This window comes from Lissotriton helveticus, chromosome 6, assembly GCF_964261635.1.
Source record: "Lissotriton helveticus chromosome 6, aLisHel1.1, whole genome shotgun sequence".
Taxonomy (NCBI): domain Eukaryota; kingdom Metazoa; phylum Chordata; class Amphibia; order Caudata; family Salamandridae; genus Lissotriton; species Lissotriton helveticus.
In genome coordinates, this window is record NC_136067.1 from 1956133513 (window position 1) to 1956147132 (window position 13620).

At 43.6% G+C, this 13620-nt stretch overlaps 1 protein-coding gene across 1 annotated transcript in view; it reads left to right on the plus strand.

The window, feature by feature from the left end:
* KCNK3 (potassium two pore domain channel subfamily K member 3) overlaps nt 1–13620 on the plus strand; it is a 220807-nt gene that overhangs the window by 177768 nt on the left and 29419 nt on the right. The gene's annotated exons all lie outside the window — the stretch shown is intronic.

A 13620-nucleotide genomic window follows, 5' to 3' on the forward strand; every position in this document is an offset into this window, starting at 1 on the left:
TGTTCCAATTCAGGGAGGAGCTGGCTTGGTAGTTCAGGCTGGACTGTTCCCAAGAGGATCAGGGTCAAGAATGATTTGCATATGACTGAGTCTGAACTGAGGTGGCATGGTGGGTGAAAAACGATGGATTGGGATTCGGCCCAAGAGATTAATACAAGCATTCCAGCCATTACCTTGTTGTTTTTGCACTTTTTAAAATGACTTTATTTATTTTTTGAGTTACACTATTTATTGACAGTGATTACAAAAGCATAATCCTATGTAGCACTTTATGGGCAACCATTTAGTAAAAGATAAAAGCGAACATTATAGGGCGTGGTTCCAGCAGAGTCTTTGAGCTGACAATTTGCAGTTACCTGTGAAAGGATTGAGATGAATATACAGAAATATAAATGTATAGCTGTCACTAACTGAGCTGTTTTCCACCACATGGCTCCTCGTTACATCAGCCGTATAGCAAGAGTGTCACCACCTTAGTTAGGACTGGAATCAAAGCAGCTAGACCCAAGCACCCGTTGGGCCTAACTTTCTCTGTACTTATAGTGTAAACGCAAGCACTTGGAACCAGGTCCTTGGAAAACAGGGGAGGAGAAACAGGAAGGGAGAAACACTGATGTTTAGGCCCCATTCAGCACCTGTAATTTATAAAGCATTACACAATGAGACATAGTGAGTCTGAAAGTGTGGGCAATCTAGCAAATCTGCAAGTTAGACGTCCAGCATCCATACTTCATCTCACCACCTGGAGGCTATTGGAGAGCATCACCAACAGGGTGAAACCAAGGATTTCAGGATGAATGGAGCTGAGTGAGAAAGAGGGAGAGCTAAGGAGAGCCACTTGCAGAAACACACGCAAGCAACAAAGGTGTGGAGGGAAGCCCGGTGCAAACCAGTGTAGGGAGCCAGGGAGTCCACCCAGATGCACAGTTCCCAGGCACAGTCCGTCTGAAAGTGCGGCACTTGTATACTCTTTTTCTGATCATCACCCAGGAGAGGAATCCTATTGCCATAGTAGATAAGGATGACGTAAATTCCCACACAGCGATCTTCTGCATTATTAGAGTGGTGAAGACGCCTGCACTTGCGTGCATGATTCCCTAACCTCCATCTTCCGGGTACCACTGAGGGTGATTTAGGGTCATAGGACCATCATATCCACACACATATTCTTCACTCCCACTCTACTAATAAAGGATACTTTTGGACTAGGTGAGGAATTTTATCTTTAAAGCTACACCCGCTTACACCTTATCTTCATAAGAGCTCCCTGGAATATGGTCGAGCCAACCCCGATCTTTAGGAGTCAGGTGAACCCGATGATGAAGCAGCATGCCACCACTAAAGTGGGTGACGGTTATATAGAGAAAAGAGTCACTTTTCCCTTTCCACCCCTAAGAGTGGGTGTGCCATCACGCAGTGTACCACTGGTCCTACATTAGCCTCCAAGGAGCCGGTCGCACTCTGTAAGGGATACCTTTAGTTCTATAGCATATCACAGGGAGGATGTATCCCTCCATCCTCGAGTTAGAGGAGCTCTCTACCCCTTAAGGGCTGTAGGTTTCACCTCCCCCTTATCTTGTTCTAGACAACTGACCCCATGCCACCTTTCCGCCACCTTTCTATTCCACGATGTACCCCCGAGTCTCTTGCCCCCTACAACTTCGTGGGTTCCGAAACGCGACCTATCAAACTTGTTCTTGGGTGAGTCCTGACAAAGAGCATAGTTTGAGTTGTCTGTAATGTGACTTGAAACCCTAATTTGGAAAACTCAATGTTATTAACATCTATCCTCTATACTTTTGTTATATATACACACATCTAAATACTCTTCCCCTGTGTTGCTGATCCTTTCGATGAGTTGTGCAAAAGAAGAGAAGTTTTGAAGAAAGTATGCACATTGCTGCCTCATCTCTTTCAGCCTCCTTCTCCTAAAATGACCTTGTGTCCACTGCCCCACCCTTGTTAGTGCGCTCTCACTTCTCCTAAACACATACAGTGTACTTTGTATCCTGAACCCCTCCCCCACCCAACACCACCCTTGTTTGTCATCTCCCTCTCCCAACTTCACAAAATATACCTTGAATCCTGCCCCCTCCACACACCACCCTTTAAAATGACCTCTGCCATGCCCTCCTCTGCTCGCCTGTACCCGTGAAGAGCAGCAGGTGAGCCAAGTCCAGTCTAGTGGGCGACACCTAATTGTCCCACAAGCTGTGCTTAGTTTGTAAAAAATTAAGTGCCAGGGCCCAAAGTATTACTGACTGGACCCCTGCAGCTGACACAACCCATGCCACTTTAAACTGCAAGTTTAAGTGAAAGTGTTATCATTTTTTTAGCATATATGAAATAGCTGAATGCTTCACTAATTAATGTTGCTTGAAAATTCACACACTGCACCATAATGTGGTTATTCCTCATTATTAGGTGCCGGTGTTTACAAATAAATGCTGGTGCTGAGAACCGGGAAATACCAGCACAAATTAAGCACTGTCAAAGCTCTCATCCTTCAAAGTTTTTTGCAAGTATGATATTTGTATTGAAACTTTCGACATAGGATGCGTGGGGCAGACGCGAGTGTGACACGGCTATGACGCAGGGTCTAGAGCTCAAAAAAGGAACTGTCTCTTATCCCTGACCCATGCATGCGATAACAACCCCAGTCACTAGTGGGAAGGTGCCAAGTTGATGCAGTTGAAGATGAATTGGCTGCTTTGAAAGGGAGGGTATGGGGGTACCACATAATCTATGAATTGATTTTGTTGTTTTATTTCTTTTAAATGGTAATCTAAATCCCATACCCCAAAATGGCGGCATGCGTATTTAAATTCATTGTAGCAGAAGGACCTTCTGATTTTCATTGAATTAAAACTACACTCCGTCGACAGTGGAACCGACATCCCATGATAGTTACAACATATAACTTCTTCGGCGACCCTTTTGTGTCATGAATAGGAGCCCGCTACTCTTATCGGATGTCTTTCCCGCCATTACACCTTAACCAACTCTTGCTAAACCGAATGCCTTCCTACCACTACTTACACCCCTCTTGTAACATAAGGGTGCCTTACAGCCCACCAGTCCTTTACTCCCTTTAGACCACTCTGTTCCTTCTCACACAATCCCAATCAATCATCCACTCTCAGTCTCCTGCTTAACCAATCTAAACTGAATTAATCCCACCAACAAACACGTTGACTAATGTACTTATTGGATAATCTTAATAATATAAAACTATTAACTTCAACCACCTGCAAGAGCATTAGGGGACTAAAGCAATTAGCATAGCGGTGGGAACAACTTGTCTGCAACTAAATAGACCGGTGTAGCATGAACTGCCCATGGGTATGTCTCCTCGAATTAATGCCCTCACCGAAAACTGATCAGTCTTCCAGTAACTTCATTGATATGGCCCTATTTTTAGCTGAGAGTGATAGCTATGAACTGGAGAGCTGTGTATAATCTCCAAATAAGATATATTAGGCCATCATGTGGCAGACTGTCATAAGTGCTGGTGTTGACAATTAAGTGCAGGAAACCACCATCTCAAATTAAGCACCGCGACCATCATAATTCAACACTGCATATTAAAGAGTTTCACAGGCATAGTGCTCAAGGTGGCCTACCCTTAGGCTGAGGCACTACCGTCTGCAGCAGAGATTCCCAGTTCGCGCCCACAGACTGCCTGTCTGCAAGGATGAGAGACCGCCTACGAGCATCCGTTTCTGCGTGTGCAGCCTGCAAAAGCCATGCCGGCAACTACATTTTCAATAAGTATTTCTTGAACCACCATCATTCTAGTATAAAATATGTGTGCTGCAACAACCATTAGACAGAAACAGATATATACGATTACAAGCATTAACAGAGTAAATAAAAGGTAGAATTCGACCACGGTGCTAAAACATTGAACATGTGAAGGCATACAGATTCTTGGCTCTCCAACTACATACATGCTAGGTACATTTAGGGACATATCGTTGGGGTTTGCATTGTAGGAGTTTGCATGATTATTGCCATGTATCCATATGCCTGCATATATTCATTGTTTTAGAACCATGGTAGGATTCTACCATTTATTTACTCTGTTGGTGCTTGTAATCGTATATATCTGTTTCTGTCTAATGGTTGTAGCAGCACACGTATTATATACTAGAATGAAGCTGCTTCATTAAATAAATGTAAAAAGTCCCCAACGTTTATTCTGTGTATCTCTATGAGACAAAGTGAGCACGAGTGACTGAGCGAAAAGTATCTCACTATTTCCAAGATCCCTGAGGAGTCAGGGTTGCCATGTTCAATAGTTGCCAGAAACTATTTGCTCCTTGGTAAGGTTAGGGGGCTTATAGTGGCACTGTGAGCTATCTGGTCTACAGACGAACATATCCTTTGGGGGTGACTGGAATCAGTCTGCATACCAATCCCTTAGTTTATGTTGTCTAAACACGAAGATTCTATATAGATTTATAGGAACTACACGACAACCAGTTCCTGTTAATTAGCATACAAGGCAGTGGCATAATCAATTTATTGTACTAATAATAAAAACCTTAACCCTTTCGGCAGTGCACAAATTCTCCCGCTGTAGAATTAATAAGTGGGTGGGATTCGGACGTAGCACACGCCCAATGTGATGTCGGACGGCGGGGGCCGCCTGAGCAACGAAGAGGTTTACAAACAGGCATGATAGTTAAAAATATTCAGCATACAAAAATTAAAACATCCTGTTATAAGGGCTGGCAGATTCACATTTAACACACAGAAAATGTTTAAGACAAGCCATTATGAGGACAGAGCAGCGGTCTTGATCGGTGCCTCGTAAATCTGAGCCGCCTTTTGTCTCGATCAGAGAGCAATGTTAACGGAGTAAACCAAGAATATTTTGTATGCAATACAAACCCAGAACCAACCCATTTAAAAACAAACAACGCGCTCAGGAGGGCTAAGTGCAAGACAAGATATTCCACCTCCGAGACCAGCCATTATAAAAGCAGACAATGCAATATAATATACCAAGTGCAGAGAAGCATGTTGATCAGATGACACATTGTAAGGATACAAAGCAATATAAAGTGACAAATGAGAAGCAGCATGTTAATCGATGAGGAAGGCACTGTGCAAAGTGCAATATCGGACGAAACTATAGCCGACCCTTTTTTGACATGCGCTGCAGTAGAGGTGCCTTATGCAACAAGGTTTTTGATACTGATTACATTGGTTTTAAAAGATTTAATTGTGGCGTGCTGAGAAAAAAAGTACAGTGTGCAATGACAGATAGAAAGTGCAGGTAAACTGCAACATTAGGGGGCAGATTTACAACCCCCTTGCGCCAATTTTGCATCATTTTTAACATGGGAAAAGTGACGCAAAAGTGGCGCAAGGGGCTTGTGAATCTGCCCCTTGGTGTCAAGTTTTTGCAGCGCAGATAGAGTTAGCATCGTCCAGTCTGGCACTAATCATCCAAAGAAACTTAACAGGTTTTACATTTAATATGGTGTTGGCAGAGTTCAAACTGGCTATTACTGCCTACCAGCAAGTGTGAACTCCTAAGCGGATAAAGTCAGTGTGGAGTAGAATCTTTCTTTGCTGTGACAAAGAGGGACAGATGCATAAAATATGAGTTAGGGTTTCCTTTTTGTGGCCACAGAGACGACTCCTGGTATTGTGGGTTTCGAAGCAGCGCCATGCCGGATGTGTGCTCGCAGGTTCCACTCACCCAGTCTTAGTGCCACTAGCCTAGCCTTAATCCACAGAGGATATGTACAAGTACAATGCAGTGCTTAATTTGAGCCAAGGGTTTCTGGTGCTCAGCACCTGCACTCAATTGTCAATAACGGCGCTTGTGACAGCCTGCCACAAGGTGGCACTGTCTGTTTAATTTAGAGATGACCACAACAACAATTAATTATTAACTCAATAAATATAAAAAAATAATATTACCTTCCACCCAAGCCATTCTTATAGCCTTCGGGCCTGAAATAGTCTGAACTGTCCCACTTGTAGGAGTGTAATGGTTAGTAGTTGTGTTGTTATTAACATTGGCTGCATGGCATGTGTGGTGCGGGAAACAACCATTACAACGCAGTCATTACACCGCACTACCTTTACAATGCAGCTGTTACAACACAGCTGCCTTAACAATGCATGCCATTACAAAGAATACCATTACAACACATATCATTACAACGCATTATAAGGTAAGTAATAGGGATTTTTTTGTTTTAGGGTGGGTATGGGTTTTGGGGTGCATGTGGATAGTATTTTGACCCCTACACTATCCGTCATTTACCCTACTGTTGCACTCACTGGAGTGGGAATAATAATGTTTACCCCTACACTATCCAACACTTACCCTACTGTTGCACTCACTGAAGTGGGAATCGTAATTTTTACCCCTACACTATCCAACACTTACCCCAGTGTTGCCTCAAAAGTGTTATGCTTTGTAATGGTATGCGTTGTAATGGTATGCGTTGTAAAATCATGCGTTGTAATGGTAGTTGTGATGTAAAAACTGCATTGTTAAGGCATGCGTTGTAATTGTTTGCATTGTAACGTCATATATTTGTGTGGGGCACGCTGCAGTGGCCTATTACAATAGCCCTGGCACTTATGTTTTTTAAAAATTAAGCACTGATACAATGCCAGAAAAAAATCGAAAGGGAACCTGTCCTCAGGCGATCACCAATAGAGTCTAGACAGAGGGAATCAAAGAGAGAAGAAGGCTTGCAATAAAAAAAAGAAGAACAGAAATATAAAAATAAGAGTGAGACAGGTGGTGATGACCCTGTTATTATCCAAGTGGCTGGAGTCACACACGTGGTAGATCCTTCCTCCACCCACAGTGGCATGCTTCATTGTGGGGCTTCCCTCTAAGCACTGATGGAAGCACACTAGGCCTTCCATGAACTATCTACGTCAGCCATTTAGCCATCTTATGCCTTGGTTTAACTAAGGTCTGGATCCCTAATGCTGTTATTGCTGTTAGTTCCTGAAACCAAGTGTAGAACTAAAGAATCAAAATAAAAAAATACAAATGTGTAATGGTGAATCATATATACCTTCATCGTGTTCCGCTCTCACATGATTAACACCACACAAATCCTTAACTGGATTTTTCGTATTCCATCAGTCTACATGTTTCCGCACTCAGGGGCTTATTTACAAGCTCTTGCGCCACCCGTATGTCACTTTTCCCATGTTAAAAATTATTCCAAATTTGCGCATGGGCCTTGTAAACAAGCCACTCAATGCCTAAAATCAGACGCCCCAGAATTTTGTGGGCTGGGATGGCAAATTCAGTGGCAAAAAAAGCAAAAATTGTGATCCCAAACCCCAAAATGTGAGGTGTTTTTGCACCAGGCAGAACATTTCCCAGCCGGCAGGAAAAATAAAGGTCTTAAATTGGACAGACTGGATTTGTCTGTTTATGGTTTTTACAATAGTGGAATTTACTTAGCCTATTTCCAGCACCTAGGTACAGTGGCTGACTGTAGAGATAGGTTTCACAGTTAGTTTAGGGTGAGGTTTATTGACGCACTGTTTTAAACGAGAACGGGGGGGAGGAGGGGTGGTCATGGATTATCTGGAGACCTGGATTTGCATGAATTCATGACCTGAGCCATTTCCTCCATATAAACTGGGGCAAACTCTAGCAAGGAGGGGGCATTGAGTGAAGACAAGGCCTCTAGTCAAACCCTGTTGCCTATATAATCTGGAAATGCCAACTGAAGGGAATTTATGAGTGATTTTATTTTGGAATCGAAGAAATCTGAAAGTTGGTTACACAGCTTAAGGGAGGGCGTTAATGGCTGACGTAGGGTGTCAGGGTGTGTGAATTTTTTTACGATTTTGAATAGCTCACACGATTTGTTATGGGAGGTGTCAATTTGAACTTGAAGAAAGTTTGATTGTCTGATGTCATCAGAGACCGCTATGTCATGAGAGCTCTAAGACTATCGGCAACAAGAGGACATGCATCTTCTGAGTCCGGCTTGTTATGAATCAATGAGAAGTCGTGAGTCACAGAAGCCCGTATGTCATGAGAGCCCTAAGGCTATAGTCAATGAAAGGATGTGTGTTTTCTGAGTAATGTACGTCATGAGAGCTCTTAGACTAGAGTCAAGGAGAGGCCGTACGTCATATGATTCCTGTACGTTCTGAGAGCTCAAAGACTGTAGCCAACGAGAGGGTGTGCATCATCTGAGCCTTGTATGCGATGAGAGCTCTAAGACTATATTCAACGAGAGCATCAGCGGAGTTCTGTACATCACGGGAGCTCTAAGACTATAGTCAACTCAAGGACGTGTGTCATATGAGTCCTGTACGTAACGAGAGCTCCAAGACTATAGACAAGGAGACAATGAGAGGTTGTGCGTCTTCTGAGTCCTGTACATCACGAAAGCTCTAACACTACAGTCAATGAGAGGCTAAGAGCTCTAAGACTATAGTCAACGAGAAGACATGCGTCGTCAGCATCCTGTACGTCACAAGAGGTCTAACACTATACACTATAGTCAACGAGTGGCTGCACTTCATCTGAGGCCTGTACGTAACAAGAGCTCCAAGACTATAGACAATGAGACAATGAGAGGCTGTCCGTCTTCTGAGTCCTGTACATCACGAAAGCTCTAACACTACAGTCAATGAGAGGCTAAGAGCTCTAAGACTATAGTCAACGAGAAGACGTGCGTCGTCAGCATCCTGTACGTCACAAGAGGTCTAACACTATACACTATAGTCAACGAGTGGCTGCACTTCAACTGAGGCCTGTACGTAACGAGAGCTCCAAGACTATAGACAATGAGACAATGAGAGGCTGTGCGTCTTCTAAGTCCTGTACATCACAAGAGCTCTAACACTACAGTCAATGAGAGGCTAAGAGCTCTAAGACTATAGTCAACGAGAGGACGTGCGTCATCAGCATCCTGTACGTCACAAGAGGTCTAACACTATACACTATAGTCAACGAGTGGCTGCACTTCATCTGAGGCCTGTACGTAACAAGAGCTCCAAGACTATAGACAATGAGACAATGAGAGGCTGTGCGTCTTCTAAGTCCTGTACATCACAAGAGCTCTAACACTACAGTCAATGAGAGGCTAAGAGCTCTAAGACTATAGTCAACGAGAAGACGTGCGTCATCAGCATCCTGTACGTCACAAGAGGTCTAACACTATACACTATAGTCAACGAGTGGCTGCACTTCAACTGAGGCCTGTACGTAACGAGAGCTCCAAGACTATAGACAATGAGACAATGAGAGGCTGTGCGTCTTCTAAGTCCTGTACATCACAAGAGCTCTAACACTACAGTCAATGAGAGGCTAAGAGCTCTAAGACTATAGTCAACGAGAGGACGTGCGTCATCAGCATCCTGTACGTCACAAGAGGTCTAACACTATACACTATAGTCAACGAGTGGCTGCACTTCATCTGAGGCCTGTACAGCCTTGGAGATCCCAAGAGTAAAATGCTTAAAGTAAACAAATTAGTGGTTCCCAGCTGTAGCCAACAGTGTACGGTCTCTTTATAAAAAAAAAATTGTTACAAAGTGCATTATTTTTAAATGAAAATACACCAGACCTCACACTAAACAATGATTAATTTGCACTGTTTACTCATCCAACATCCTGCACCCAGGAGCGCAAAAGAGTGATGGGAGCCCATTAGACTGAGACGAATTCCCAAGAGGATGAACTCCCTCGAGTCTCTACATCTAAACTGACAGCTCATTCCTAGCACAGTTTCTAAAGTTGCCACCAGAGAGGAGGGCCTTTATCTTTTTTGTTAAATATAGGATAAGACAGTCTGACTGTTTTAGGGATAAAGTAAGAAATGTGTGGCAAAGTAACCTCATTCACATGGAACTTATTTGTATAAAATGTAGATTCCAAGTACACCTTGCGAGATCCATCACCCAAGACAGCATATATAATATATATTATATATATATTTATATTTGTATTATATTTTATAGTTAGGAGCTAGTTTCCATAGGAAAGGCATTTTTCTACTTGGCTATAACTTTGGCGTCGTTTGACCGCTTTGCATGAAATTTTGCCCAAAAAGTGTCACATGGGTACTATTAATTTGGAAAATTTGGGGGTGATCCGTGCAGTAGAGACAGAGAATTTGGAGCGCTAAATAAGGTTGAATTTGTAATGTTAATTCCCATAGGTACATTTAGCCACCTCTACAGCCTGAACCGCTCCACAGACTTCCACCAAATTTGACAGGGAGGTAGATGTCGGTTCAAGGAAGTGCCTTTTGCTTATTTGGTGTAAATCTGTTCAGTAATTTTTGAGAACTGCAAGTTTAAAATTATAGTGATGCCTGTGGCTGCAGTGGTTTTGTGATAAATCGCTAATGCACGCACTAGCGGGAATGCTCTGATTGGCTGGACGGAACCTAAACAGAAATTTGAAGCTGCCATTTTATTGCTCAGGAACGGTTCCAGGGTTGAAAATCTGTGTGAAAGCCCACATAAAGGGTCTGGGCCACCTTCCTGCACAAAAACAATCCTGAGAGGCAAATTTCTCTTTTTCTGTGTGCTGCACAATGCAAAAGGAAAAAGATCAATTGATGGACATAATGCAGAACAATGTCATACATTCACCCCAGTAAAGAGATCTTGGCCTAAATCCATTGTTTTTTTTGCTCACCATGCCATTCCAGTTTGGACCCAGCCAAATGCAAATCAGTCTTGTCCCTACACCTAATGGAAATAGTTGAACCCGAACTGCTAGGCTAAGTCCTCCCTGGACTGGAAACAAGCATCCGAGGACCGGTTTCGGGGTTTCACCCCTCATCAGCAAGGATAGCTTGACTCCAGTGTCATGGAGAGCACGGGACCCACGTCTGGGCATACCCGTCCCACTCGGGGTGATAAATGCAAAAAGAACAATTGATGGCCAGACTGCAGAACAATGTCATACATTCACCCCAGTACAGAGATCTGGGCCTAAATCCATCGTTTTTTTTGGTCACAGTGCAAAAGGAACAAATGATGGACGGAATGGTGAACAATGCAAACATTCACCCCCAGTCACAAAGATCTAGGTTTAATCCATCGATTTTTTGCCCACCGTGCCATCCCAGTTTGGACCCAGCCATATGCAAATCAGTCTTGACTCTCTTCCTCATGGGAACAGTCCAGCCCGAACTGCCAAGCCAGATCTTCACAAGCATCCTGGCACCGGGTTCGGGGATTCACCTCACATCAGCCAGGCTAGCTTGAATCCAGTGTCGCAGTGAGCAGGAGACCCACATCTGGGCATACTTCTCCCACTTAGGGTGAAAAATGCAAAAGGAACAAATGATGGATGGAATGCTGAACAATGCAAACATTCACCCCAGTCACAAAGATCTAGGTTTATTCTATCGTTCGTTTGCTCACCACGGCACCCCAGTTTGGACTCAGCCATATGCAAATCAGTCTTGACCCTGCTCCTCATGGGAACAGTCCAGTCCGTATTGCCACACCAGTTCCTCTCTGGACTGTAAACAAGCACCGGTTTCGGAGCATCACCCATCATCAGCCAGGCTAACTTGAATCCACACTGCTGCACAGGGAGAAAGAAGATGCAACAATGAGAAATAAAGATATTTCTCCCCAGTAAGCCTTACCTGGGAAGCATTCCCAGGTTTACAAGGTCTTGTAAAACTGGGAATGTGTCAAACACCATAGGAGTTATGTGGACGTGGGAACACCATTGCAACGCCCATGGTTCGCCTACCCAGGTCAGAGTGACACAACTCAGCGATTAGCGCTGCATTGCATTACCCCAGGTTTTTGGAGCTACTCAAAGCCATGGAAAGTGGCTTAGGATGGCTTCAAAAATCTGACTTAAGTTTTATGTCAAGATTTAGCTGTGGATTTCTTTGAGGTGTATCAACAATTCGTTGAGTGCACAATGTAAGCACAAATTATACACAAGTTATTTCAATTCTTATTTTCTTTCTTTATTCTTTTGGTCTTGCTTCAGACAGCCAACACGTGTTTCGTCGCTTACAAAAGGAAATCATCCTGCGACTTTCTCAAGGCTATGTCCTTTTTGATAAAGACTTTTCTTTTGTGGTGATATTTCCAACCCACAAAGGGATTCAGTATCTTGCGCGACATCAGTAAGGCAGTCCATGCATCCGAGTGATCCTATTTTGTCCCCAAATCTTGAGCTCATGTCATGAGTCTGATGGTCTTGTCACAAACGTCGCTCTCCGTGTAGCTCGAGTAAGAGAACACTGTGTACTAGTACTCTTTCTCGTTCTCAAGGGACGATTTCCCTTTGTAAGCAACGAAACAAATGTTGGCTGTCTGAAGCTAGTCCAAAAAATTAAGAAAGAAAATAAGAATTGAAATAACTTGTGTATAATTTGTGCTTACATCCTGCACTTAACGCATTGTTGATACACCTATGAAGTGTGCTGAGGATTTCTTTGTATATTTTGTTGGCTTTGGCCGCTATTTTGGGGAGGTTGGTGGTTCTCCTCACCTTACAGCACCATCTTCCAAATAAGTGGTTTTATGTACAAATACATGTGTTATTCTCCTGAATGGTGCCAATATACCTAAGCATTATACCACTGTTCATTTGTAGTTGTGAATTTCTTTGAGATAGTACATACACACCAGACAGCACAGCTGAGAATTAATGTGTAGTCATTGCCTCACTCTGTTTTTGAGGGCTGCAATAGTCCACATAACACAATTAAACAGAGTATGGAATGTCTCCAGTGCCAGCGAAGAACGTAGTGCTTAATTTGAACCGGCGGTTGCAGTTGGAGCCCACCTACACTTATTTTGCGACCAACATTTATTTTTCATGAACAGACTTTGATCCAGAGCAAGAGAGAGATAAACACAAATGGGAGAAAGTAGGAGGAATAGAATAACGGAAAACTGTGACAAAGGGAGAGCAACGATGAAAAAGAACCTGCAAGATAAAGGGACAGGGAGCGTAGAGAAGTGGGAGAAAGAGACCTGAGGTGGAATCAAGTCTACGCAGCTTTGCTTTTCAGCCTCCTGTACTTCCATCGCACTGGTTGCCGGTTTGGGCCTCTGCACTTATTCTTTTACAAATTAAGCACTGGAAGAAAGTCCCATACCTGCTGAGCTGACTTTTAGTAAAGTCTATTAACATCCATGACTAAATGCCTCTGTTGTGTCACTCCCTCCCCTCCTCCACTCAGGTATCTGTTATGGTTCAGCGCCGGGACGCCTCGTTGCTGGGGCAGCTGTTTTGCGCTTAATAAAATATTAACATAACATAACATAACATGCAACTTTCCTGAGGTACACAGCTACGAACACATCAATGTAACGTGCAAAGCTTTGACTCCGGCAGGACCTAGCAAAATGGCCTCCACCGACTGCGGGCAGCGGCCGGAAGCGGTTGAGCAGGCTCCGCGCTGGAAGAGAGGTCTGGGCCATGTGCATTTTGAATCACTGCAGAAGTCTTGAATGAAATGGTGCTTTCTTGTGGTTACATAAAGAGGCCATCTGTTCTCAGGGATGATTTGAGCAGCAGTATTTAGGTCATCAAGCCTTGCTGGCTGGTGAACACAGACTTTTGAGAGCGCGGGAGTTGCTGGCATGGAATGGCGCGTCTGACTAGACTGTCGC